The following is a 12,236-nucleotide window of genomic DNA, read 5'->3' on the forward strand; positions in this document are numbered from 1 at the left end:
TCATGCACACGGTCACAGTATTACTTTAACTCCTTGTCATTTCTCATCGGGATTATATGTGCGCTCCCCTAATTGATCACCCTGCTTCTTAACTCATTTCCTTACAATCCATCTTCCACAGGACTTGCTAAATGTTCTTTTTAAAATGCAATCTAATCACTTCTCTACTTAAGCTTGGAAATCTTCACTGGCCCCCAGTCAACTACAGGGAAAACTCAAACTCCTAAGCAAGGTTTTTAAGGCCTTTCATGACTGAGTCCTCATTACCTAATTCACCTTCAGCATCATCAGTTACAGAAAGACTTTCCCTAAATTCCTACCATTCCAAGTCCCCTCACTCCCAACCATCACTCATAGAATTAACCACTTTCCATTTTCGTCAATGTATGTTTTAAATATGTGTATTTCTAGCACTAGTCATACTACATTACTTTTTTTTTAAACGTGTCAGTTCTCTTAAGGATACTGACGTCGTTCAAGTTAGGAACTGTAACTTCATTCACATCCACCTCAGACACCTTCCACAGTGCCTAGCATATGCAGTTGGCCCTCTGTATCCAAGGGTGATACATCTGAGATTCAATCAACTACAGATCGAAGATATTCTTTAAAAGATTCCAAAAATTTGATTTCCAAGCAATACAGTATAATAACTATATACATAGCATTTATATTGCATTCGGTTTTATAGGCAAATGCTATGTCATTTTATATCAGGGACTTGAGCATCCACAAACTGTGGTATCGGAGTGCGTCCTAGAACCAATGTCCTGCAGATACTGTATATTGATTTACTGAACTTCTGTTTGATGTTTAATGTAACTTTGTTTTATGGAATAAATGGATAAATTAACAAATGAGTGTTAGGTCGTACTATGAAACAACATGTATGGTATGACAGTATAAACATGGAGATCAAATTTATACCAGGAAAATAAAAATTTTGGCCAAATATGGGACGGAAAAAACTCAAATAATCAGAAATGCATAATAACTATGTCAAAATGGTGACTACTTTTGCCTGTACTGTAGGGACAAATCAGAATTGGACTAAAATACTGATAATGAACATGCGCAACAGTAAAGAGCTCTGGTGTGGTCCATTAGGCAATAGATGACCAAAGTGCAAGGTCATGTGTCATTTTTGAAGTGCTTAGCCTTGCACCCGAGAGCCCAGCCAATGGGATTATTTGTTTCTGTGATTGTTGCCTCACAGGGTAGGTTGAATGCCAAAAAGGCCACAAAGATACTGTATTTTTATAAAATTTAGCGGTGGGTTGGTGACACAAGAGAAAGCATTGCAGAAGAAATGTTATTAAACTGAACCTGAGAGAACTATCAGAATTGAAGTAGGAAAGGAGGTAAAAGGTTTTATATTATTGGGGTGCATGTAGTGCCAATCAGACCTAATTAGGGAACAGAAAATTGTAGTTTGGACCAGATGTAAAAATTTACATGGAAGAGTGTTGGAAATAAAATTAAGATTTTGGATAGCTGGCTGCCAAAGTTTTGGCTCATTGAGGAATACAATAGAGGTATCACTGAGGGAGAGCGCACCACCAACGTACAATGAGGTTGATGAATCTGCCTGTGGCAAGAACTGGATGGAGGTCTGTTGTTCAGGTATCATTTAGTTGCGTGTGAAAGAAACCCAGTTCAACTGGCTAAACAAAATGAGACCACTTTTATTATCCATGTGTAAATTTAAAATGACTTCTAAAGATACAAAATGGATATATTTGCTTATGTATCTGAGAAATCCATGACTCTGTTCAGGAATGGCTAGATCCCAGTGCTCAAACAAATTATTAATAGTAATTGGAGTGGTTCCTCCCTGCGGTGGCAAGTTGCCCTCTGGGGCGCCAGATTTACGCCCAGTTCTGACCTGACAAGGAGCGTGCACCTCTTTCTTTCAGTGATTATCTGAAGAGTCTGTGTTTAAGTCTTGCTTACCACTCTGTACTCAGCACCTAGCCTCACACTGGTATGTATGATTTTACTATTTTGTTTAATTCTTTTTCTCTTGACACTTTTTAAAAAAATTTCTGAGATTATAATAAAGGTGGCAAATAACAAATATCTTGTTTCATAATATAGCTATTCAGAAGTCTAATAAAGTGTACACTTTGTCATCACTACTATCATTTCCAAAGTCATTAAGGAATAACCTAGTAAACTACTTGTATCCATAGCCTAATGAAGAGCTTCCTTGCAATGCGCAGCTACCAGCCCTGTTACAGTGCAGTTTTGTTCTGCTTTCCAAATCAATCCCGCTGAACTTTTCATTCTACTATGCTTTGTACCTAGGACACCTGGGCACCATCTCTTCATCCCCCTTCTTTGTGGAAAGAAGACATCTCTGGGTCTTATTTTTTGTCCTGAGGTTCACAATGAGCCCAGTGCTATCCCAAGAGGCCTATGGAGCTCGCTGACCTACTTGCTCTGCCCCTCTTTGATTTCATGGTAGAAATGCTCCTTGCTTTACCCTGTGGAAATTCAGGGTTGATGGATGGACATAAATGCTGTGGGCGATAAAGTGTTGGGTCTCTGACTCCAGAGATTCATATTTTCTGACCGCCTCCCGAAAACTGTGGAGACTAACTTGTTAGCTTTCCAGAAAGGTAAAATCTGTGAAGCTTCACTTCTTGGCAATGGTGTGAATTTCCATGAAATAAACGTCTCTTTTCACCTAGGTCTACCCTCGACCCCTGCTTGCTGATGCTTTCTTACTATTCTCATTCCCTGGCTTCCGAATCCTTTTCTTTCTCTTGATGATCCATGAAAAAGTTGTTTGTTTGTTTTTTACTTGCAACTCAAATGAACATTTCATTATAAATCTGTTTAGTCCCAAACACTCATTTTAAAAATTAGTTGAGCAAAAGGAATGAACTGATGTGGAGTACAACTCTGAGACTCTACTGGAAAATTCATCCCCTTGACCCATCCCCACATTGATTTCTTTCTCAAATCACAGTTGTTTGGCTGAGATGAACATTTCAAAGTATATGGAGGAACCAGAATGAGTTTCTCAACTTATTTTCCTTGCGTTTGTTGGTCTATTTCATACCTGATGACCTTAGTTAGGTGGCCCTTATCAGAGAGAAGTTGTGATTTCATTTGTAGCATTTGCTCAATAGTTCTTCCTTTTCACCGGATGGATGTAAACTTGTGAACTTGTCAAACGGAACCCGCTACTAGTTATTCTTTGGAAATGTGTTGTCTCAATTGTACAACTGCTATTGGAGAAACAAACCTTCCTAACATTATTTTTCTAATGACATTGATAGTCATTCTGCATTTTCACCTAAGAGTAAAAAAAAAAAAAAAATATTAAGAAGGCCCTGCACAGGAACTTTAAACTATCTGGTAAAAGTGGTGATCAGTCCAAACACATTAAAATTCTATTTTCCTTTACAAGTGTTTGCTGCAGATGACCCCCACTGATCTTAAATATATTTCTGTATCTGTAACTGAATAGAGGTTTTCCGTACAGCATGTTCTAATGGCACTCTGGCCTTTAGCCAACAAGGCACTGAATAAGGCTATTTTTAAAATACAGAAACTGGGAACAGCTGCAGCAATCAAATTTGATAAAAACAGAGAGGAACTTTGCTTTTTTTTTTTTTTTTACGGTTTGTCCAAGTTTAGACTTCTTTCATAGAACTGCTTTTGTTCTGTTGTATGAAGGGCTACAAGACCAATACAGTGAAGCCCTTTTAAACAAATAAGTTTTAAAAGAATACGACTAAATAGAATAATTTATCTTTGTAAGGAGTATCAGTGCAAAAATATTCTAAACTAGTTTTTTTAAAGGATAGATTTCTTATAAAAGGAGGCAGGAGAAGAATGAGTTACATTAGTAAAGTTTGTACTATAAAAGAGGTTTGGCTTCCCCAACCCCCAAAGCAACTTCTTGAAAAGAGAGATAAAATCCTCAGCTTCTCAGTGTTGGAAATCTGAAAGTTTGCATTGAACTTCTCTTGTGTTCGCCAGGGTTGTTGGGGACTAAGGTACTTTGAATGTTCCCTTTCTACTTTTCACATTACTATTACTCATGAATGTTTCTGTACTTTCTAAAAGCTGGATTAATATGAGTGCAGTTCTTTTATAAAAAGATAAAATGACATGTGTTTTAAAATGTAAAGGAAAACTTTTTCACAGAGACCTTTTGTATTTATCTGAATCCCCTCAACATGTCTATATACAAGGGCTTATTCTTTATTTTTAAAAAATTCAAGCCCTTTGGAAACTTGTCAGTACATGATTAATAAGCAGCATGAGGTGAATAGATATTGAAAATCTCCTATATAGCTTGTAGGTTGGTAGTTCTCTCTTCTAAGTGATTTCATGTGTTGAATGGATACGTCCACTAACTTTATAATTGACATGACAAAGGATATTGTATTTCTTATAAGTATTTACAAATGGGATTCATTTAAAATCCCATCCAAATAAAACTACTTATGTCAACATTAATTCAATTTAGTAATCCAAAATGTAATATAATTCTTTTTTCTGTAGCCATAAAGTCATAAAATGAAATTATCTTACTAGAGAAGAAAGGAAAAAAGGAGGGATATATCAAAATAGAAGATTTCAGGTGTGTATTAAGCTGTTAACAGCTTACTTGTTAACATGTAGCCTATTAGGTATGATGTTCCATCTGTCTACCATGTATTTATAAGCTGGAGAAAAAGTGAGAAACAGATTAAGCAGAATCTTCTCTGAATTGAATAATTTTTTCCTAGAGGCATTGATGATTCAAGAACCACTCGTCTGAGGCAATGATAATATTGTGTTGTTAGTGCCTGAGACTGTAACAGTTCCTGCCTCAGTTCTTTTCTCGTGCCCTGCTCTCTGCTCATGGGGATCCTCAGTCCTTCCTTACGGCAAAACTCCTTGGACACTCACGCTGTTCTCACCAGATGCTGCAGCATTCTTCTTTTGCAAAGCCTTGAATTCAGCAGGTTTTCCAGGGTTATCTAGCAGGACAGCAAAATTTTGGTATATAATTTTGTTTTACCAATACCAAAAAGTTCTAAGTAATGGTTACAGGGATTCAATTCTATTTAATCATGTAACCTCTTTTCCAAAGATCTATTAACTGCCAGAAAAGTAAGATTTTCTTCAATGAGCAATGTGTTTTTATGCAAGTGGTCGGAGAAAGCACAAAGCCCCAATATAATAGAATCTCTCAATCTCCTGCTAGGAGCACAATATTTATCTGTTACTGAGATAAACTGGATGTAAAATGCAGATCTGTTATACAGGGAATTTTTCAATGTTAATTACTATTCTTTATCATTGTGTTGTCCTTATTTTAATTTTTAGCATTAAGTGCATAAGTGAGCTTAAATCCATTACCATAGTTTTTAAAAAATTATTTTTTTCATACATTTCATATTTCATTGAAGCTAAAATAAGATACAGTAAAATGTGCCATTATATTGTATATTATATTTCAAGAAAAGAACTGATTTTCACAGTGATTCTGGAAAGTGAATGTGAAGACTACATAGTCATATGTAAAGTAATCTGGCATTGCCCCTTAATAAGCTGGATTTTTATTTGGATTCTTTTTTGTTTAATTATTGAAACTGCTTAATTCTTAGGAGAAGAAGGGTGGGTGTCTTCCTGATGATCCCACCCCCACAGCAGGCATTAGCATTAGGGTACAGGGTGTTCCCTCAGAAACTCTTCAGAATTTGCTGACATCCATCAGCCACCATTCCTGAGCATTGCTTTGTTGGGGAGCAGTGCCAATGTGAGGAGACAAATGAAGACATGTAGTTTATGGAAGAAGGCAGAGGAGGCTTGGTGCTGTGAAAACATCCCTACTAACACTAAAAGCTCATTTTCACAGAAAACCAGCCACAGCCCTTAGTCCTTACACAAAATTTAACGAGAACGAACCGACGCAAGAATCCAGAAGCAGCAGTGTTCAGGTTGACGGCTAGCTTGTGCTCATAAACTCTCTGCTTACATTTGCTTTAATACACATTGTCAGTTGCAGCAGAGATTGCTGTGGGAAGTCTTTAGGCTGGTTCTTTATGAGCCTTGTGAATGAAATGCTTATGCATCTTGGGTTGTGTGTTCCCGGGGTGAAGATCACTTTTCAAGTATACCACAACAATGTGATTTGAAGGCCCCAAACCACTTTGGTCACAATAAGGGAGGTTGTTGACAATATGCCATATTGTGATTTCTGGTCTTTACTTTTTGTGGATTCATTTAGGGAAGTCCGGAATTTTAGAATGAAAATACATAGTTATAGTCAGCTCTAGCTGGTTGTTTTCAGAAACCAGATGGCTTTAAAAGAGATGATCAAATCCATTCTTTAAAAACCATTTTTAAAGGCAAGCATGTGATTCTATTTTATATACATATTCTGTATATGTACTTTAACCCCTTATCTTTTAGATTGCAACAGGAAATGGGATATTTTAGACTGCTACATTTTCCAAGTAACTCTAGTTAATCCATTTATGTACCAAACTCTGATTTTTAAAATTTTTACAGTTTAACCATTTGGGATGAAAATTTTTTCAAAAAGTGTTTTGCTTTTCTTAGCCCTCTTACAGAGGTTTTTCAGAGTATAATTCATATACAATCTCAGTAGCCATTGTAAATGAGGGTTATATACTCTATTTTAATTTGGTGACATCAGAAACTATTTAGTTGTACGGTAATTAGTGGTACCATTTCAGATTCCAGTTGCATGGAATCTGGAGTCAAGAATACCTAGCTGGGAAACCAGATTTTCACCTATGTGTGAGGACTTGGATAAGTAGCATAGTTTTCTCATCAATAAAAAGAGGAGATTAATACCAGTCTTAAATGATTGTTATGAGTCTTAAATGGAAAAATGTCTGTAAGTCCCTGAACGGAGTGCTGCCTATATATAATACCTATAGAAGTATATTTTTAGTGACCCTTTCCATTTTTATTGATATACCTAAGATTGTGTAAAATGTTCCCTAAGGTGTTAAAAGTCTGCTTTAACATTCGCATATGTATACAGTAAAACAAAGAGTCCATAGTCATAAAATTTTGCTACAGCTCTCTCCACTCACCCCTTTTTATAACTTGCGTTTTCTAATGTATGGAGGTCCAGGGAAACAGCTATTTATGCTTGTGCAAAATCATCTAAACCGATGGACAATAAACGGACTTATTAAGGAAGAATCTCCAAAGCACTCACTTTGGTGAATGAATTTCATGGTGTACCTGGGCTTTTTAGAAGTTTGTTCTGGATCCTCAAGCATGTTTCTTACAGTTGCTAGATAATGAAACATGGCTGGAAGGTACACAGTCTACTCACACTCAGAAGACACAACTCCATAGCTAGCCCTGTCTCACCCTGGCTGAATAAGGACCTACTAGATGATACAACGAGCAATTTCTAGTGATTTCAAAGTGTTCCTTCTGAGTCAAAGAATGGACCCCAGAACATGGCCTCCCACAGTGTCGTGGTGTTTTGCTGGACGCCAGGCGCAAAGGAGGATGCGCCCTGCCCTGCCCCCTTCCCCTCACTTGAGGACACACTATATTCTATGAAATGCTGAAATGCTACAGCCCACATTCAGTCTGTGTTTGTAATGCATCCTCTTCTGTTCCCTCACATATGGCAGTCTGAAACAATTACATAATGAGACATATTACAGGGCATAACTGTCAAAAGTGATGAGATTAAGCTGTGAATAAATGCTACCCACTTATTAGCTGTGCTGCTCCTGTGCTGCTGAATCTATGCCTTACCTCTGACTTTCAGGTTTTTTGCACTCATAACCCCTGATTACCTGCGTAACAAAGTAATGAGGCACAAACAACATTCAGCTAAAGATTTACGAAGTCAAAGGTAAATTAAATACTAAGGTAGGGCTTCTTACCATTTTTGTGCTTTTGTATAAGTCCAGCAAAATCTACAGACTTCTCAGAGCAGTGTTTTAAAATTCATAACAAATATATGTGCAGGCTAAAAAAAACAATTATATTAAAATGCTTCTGAAATTTTGATTTAGTTAAATATGAGCTTCTTTATTAATAAATTAACTTTAAAAGATCTCAGAAGATCCCTGGCCAGTGTGACTCAATTGTTTAGAGTGTCATCCCATAATCTAAAATGTCATGGGTTCAATTCCCAGTCAGGGCACATGATTTGATTTCAGATTCAGTCCTAGTCAGGGCACAAATGAGAGGCAACTGACCCATGTTTCTCTCCATTGATGTTTCCCTCTTTCTCTCTCTCCCTCCTTTCCCCCTCTCAAATCAATAAGCATGTCCTTGGGTAAGGGTTTAAAAAAAAATCTAACAGTGGATCAATAAGTATTAAAATTTAAAAGAGATAGTATAAATAGTTTTTTGAAAAACTGTAACAACTATAATGTGAAAATGCAGCAATTTCAACAGGTATGCCACAAAAATTTTTAAAACATGCAATTCCTGATGATTTAGTCAGGAACACTGATCTCTTTTCCCTTAGATTGTCAAATAAAAAATGACACCACCAACACAACAGTAGCCATCTGGTGTGAATGCCCTGTCTGAAACCATAAATATATTGGTCATATAATTGAGTTGCATTGTCTTGGTCATGTCACATAATAAGATTGAGTCTGGTTGGTTAACTCTTGGTACCTGGAATCCTTGTAACAAGTATAGGCACCTGAATTTTTTTTTAAGTCACTTTGAATCAAAAAGCGTAGGTAATTACTATCACTAATATTGTTTGTAAATCAATCAAAATTATACCGACTTTTTGTCAGATCAGCAAAAAATATATTTTTGGTGTGCTGTAGAATTTAATAATTAATTTGTGTGTGCCAGGGGATGAAAAGGGTTGAAAATTGCTATAAGGAAATACCTGTCAGTGACAAAGTCACAGGTATTTTTTTACTACAACTATGGTTTCTTTCCTAAACTTGTACTTGAAAAAAATGTTTATCTTGAACTCTATCTTAGTGTAAATAAAATTGTGTTTTTCTACAGTCAGAGTCACTGACCATTGCGTGGAGAATCTTCCTCTAATATGACCCAATTTGGGTTATTTCATCAAGTTTCTTCCTTCTGAAGTGCCTGTTCCTTTTTATGTTAAATATGAAAATCCTAAATTTGACAAATTCTCTTGCCCCTGCTACCCCTGTGAAGCCACTGAGAAACACATTTAACTCTTTCAGAAAAGTACTACTTTTCCCTGAACCAAAGCAATATCTTCCCTGGGATAGATGAACATTTCAGAGTATCAAGATGTAGGATTTCTCCATACTTGGTAGGTGACTCATACAGGTGGAGCTGGCTCTTACCTGAATGTTCAGATCTGGATGCAGCTTCTGCCTTCCTACCTATGACTCTACTTCTTTTTCTCACACTCAAGAAAGCCAGCCAAGATACAATGACTGAGCTTAATGCTGAACGTTAAGCTGTTCTCATTTCTTTTGTCATAAAGTCTATGGCAACTTGGGTATTTCATGAGTAATAAACTGATTGTGAAAAACCTCACAGTACATGAGTGTGATGAGATTCCGTGGTTGAGAATACCTGTTCTGTGCAGAGATACATACACTGAGGAATATGCCCTTTCAGGCCACTGGAATGCCAGTTAACAGCTAAAGTGGCAGTACTAAAGTGAAAACCTCATTGGCCTGAAAGAGTTAATGTTTTTTCCTAAGCAGAGGTCGGTACTTTTTTCTCTAAAGGTCCAGATAGTCAATATCTTAGGCTTTGTGAGCCATACGGTCTCTGTGGCAACTACTCTCCTATTGTAGTGTGAGAGCAGACATAGACAAAACCTAAAACAGGTAAGTGTGGCTCTGTTCCAACAAAAACTAATTTATGAACACTGAAATTTGAATTTTACATAATCTTCAGAGGTTACAATGTATTACTCTTTAAAAAACATTTTTAACCCACAAGCCATACAAAAATAGGCATTAGGCCAGACTTGGTCCATGGGCTGCAGTTTGCTACTCCTACTCTTAACTATGAAATCAATAGCCAGGTAGCAAACCAATTAAGTAGGTTCACCTGGTTGGTTATGACATTGCAAGCAATCCTGCACTTAAAATAAATTTTAGCTAGAATGTAAGGTGAGAAAGCCTTTGATATTTTAGATGTAACCACATAGAGAAACAGAGTTCAAAGTTATATATTTAGAAACCATCTTAGTCTGAAATCAATCAGGACCCTGATCTCAAAGACAATATGTTAACAAGCATCAATTGTACACAGATACTACAGACTGGTGTACTTTAAAAAGTGAAAGTGTTAAGGGATAAAATCGGTGCAGCACAAATTTACGGTTTCTTTTTTATTTTTTTCTGAACACCTAACTAAAAGGAATATGGTATTTATTTACCTTTACCAGAGTTAGTAAATATACCACTATTTTTATGCAATTCTTTGTGTTAGCAAGAACACAAAAGTTTGGAAGCCTAAGTCTTCTAAATCCATAAGAAATATCTTCATTAATGATTAGTAATGGTAGGATTGAATATCAGGGCACATTTTCTGGGAGAAAAACAAAAACAAATTAAAAGAAAGAAAAAATTAGGAGAGTGGTAGGTGGTAGCAATATGGTATGGGTGTAGACAATCCCTGCGGTTCATTGAAAAGTTAGGGCTTACAGATTAACTTGTTGTGAAAAAGTGTTTCATTTCTTGTAGACTAGTTCCCATCAACCAGATCATTACAAAAATTAGCATGAAATTCACCTACAGGGTCCAGCACAAATAACAAAATCCTTTTATAAAAGGATTTTTATTACAAAATATCCTTTATTACAAAATCATAAGCGTGAAATTCTGTAGCATAACGATATCACACTCAAGCACACCATATGACATTTTAGGTGAAATGTTCAAACTAAAAGTATAAATTGTTACACCCATATTATTACCCTACCAACCACAGTCAAGCAGGCCTTACTTCTGCTGGACCCTATATTTAAGAATCAGGCAGTGCAAAAATATAATACTAAATATGAACTTCAGTGTTGTTGTTGTAGCGGTTGTTTTATAAATATCAGCAGACACACATCTGGGGTTTTAGTGCTTGCCACAGTGTAGATTTCTGGTTGACATATCTAAGAAATGCGTATATTAACACTCAAGCTACAGAGCCAAGCAAATTTTAGTGCCGGCTACAGCTGAAAGAATATGTTTCCATTCCTGTCCATCTGTTCTTGGTGACATAAATTTAAACTAGAAACATAGAATAAGTTTCATGAAAAATAAATCTAAATAGGGCTTAAAAGAGCAAGGTAAATGCTCTGAATTATTAGACTTGTAAACATTTGATTCTGTGGCTAGGAGGTTGTTCTTAGAAAAATCTCATGCTGCAGCTTTAACTTACAGTTTAAAAACAGATTTTTTTAATTGCTTCACTTAAAAAATACTTGATCACACTTTCTATTTTAAGGGTTTATATTAAATTGGCCAGTGGTCATGAGCCTAACAAACCTTGGGATTTCAAAATGCTATTGCCACACACTTGAACTACCCTGAAAAGGTGTCATCTACATCTCTGGCCTTCATGCTAAAATGGGTTTATTAGTGGAGAATGAAGGTTTGCCATGCAAAATGGAGTCCATATGAAACACATTTGCTTTTTTTTCTTCAAGTAGAACTTCAGCTATGGCCAGCTATTACATGATCACCTTGTATAATCATACCCACTCACTCTATGGCACAACCTCCAGCTTTTTCTGCCACTAAAACAATATTAAACTACTTATTTACATTTTAAATTCCATGAGGATATCAAAATAAAAGGACCACATATGCGCACCTAGAATTTCACCTCCAAATCAGATTTTCAAGCATTCTGAGCTCAGGGGTAGGCTCATGGTCTGCGTGTCAGAGCTAGGTTCTATGGGATTCCACTAACAGAAGCACAACCTTTGCTTCCTTACTGAGTAAAAAGTCCTTCTCAACCTCCCCTCCTATGTAAGAAGCATTTCTATTATTTTTAAAGTCTGTCTTTTGATATGGCAGATTTATCAAATATTGCAGAGTGGCTATGCATCAAAGTGTTTGGGTTCAAACTTTGGCTCTGTAACTTCAGGTATGTGCATCTGAATAAATTAGTTAACTGCTCTAATTTTCAGCTTCTCTCAATAAATGGGAATAATCTTATTTGTGTTAAAATGGCTTCAGGTGGAACAAATGAGATGCTATGTAAAAATGATTAGCTCAGTGACAGACACTTAGTAAATACTCAACAAACAATGCTTAGTACTA

The 12,236-nt window shown here is 36.4% G+C and overlaps 1 protein-coding gene across 6 annotated transcripts in view; it reads left to right on the top strand.

Moving 5' to 3' along the window:
* DGKB (diacylglycerol kinase beta) overlaps window positions 1-12,236 on the top strand; it is a 538,418-nt gene that overhangs the window by 495,788 nt on the left and 30,394 nt on the right. The gene's annotated exons all lie outside the window — the stretch shown is intronic.

The sequence above is a fragment of the Pteronotus mesoamericanus genome, unplaced genomic scaffold (genome assembly GCF_021234165.1).
Source record: "Pteronotus mesoamericanus isolate MK-2021 breed Mesoamerican mustached bat unplaced genomic scaffold, CSHL_Meso_final scaffold_85, whole genome shotgun sequence".
Taxonomy (NCBI): domain Eukaryota; kingdom Metazoa; phylum Chordata; class Mammalia; order Chiroptera; family Mormoopidae; genus Pteronotus; species Pteronotus mesoamericanus.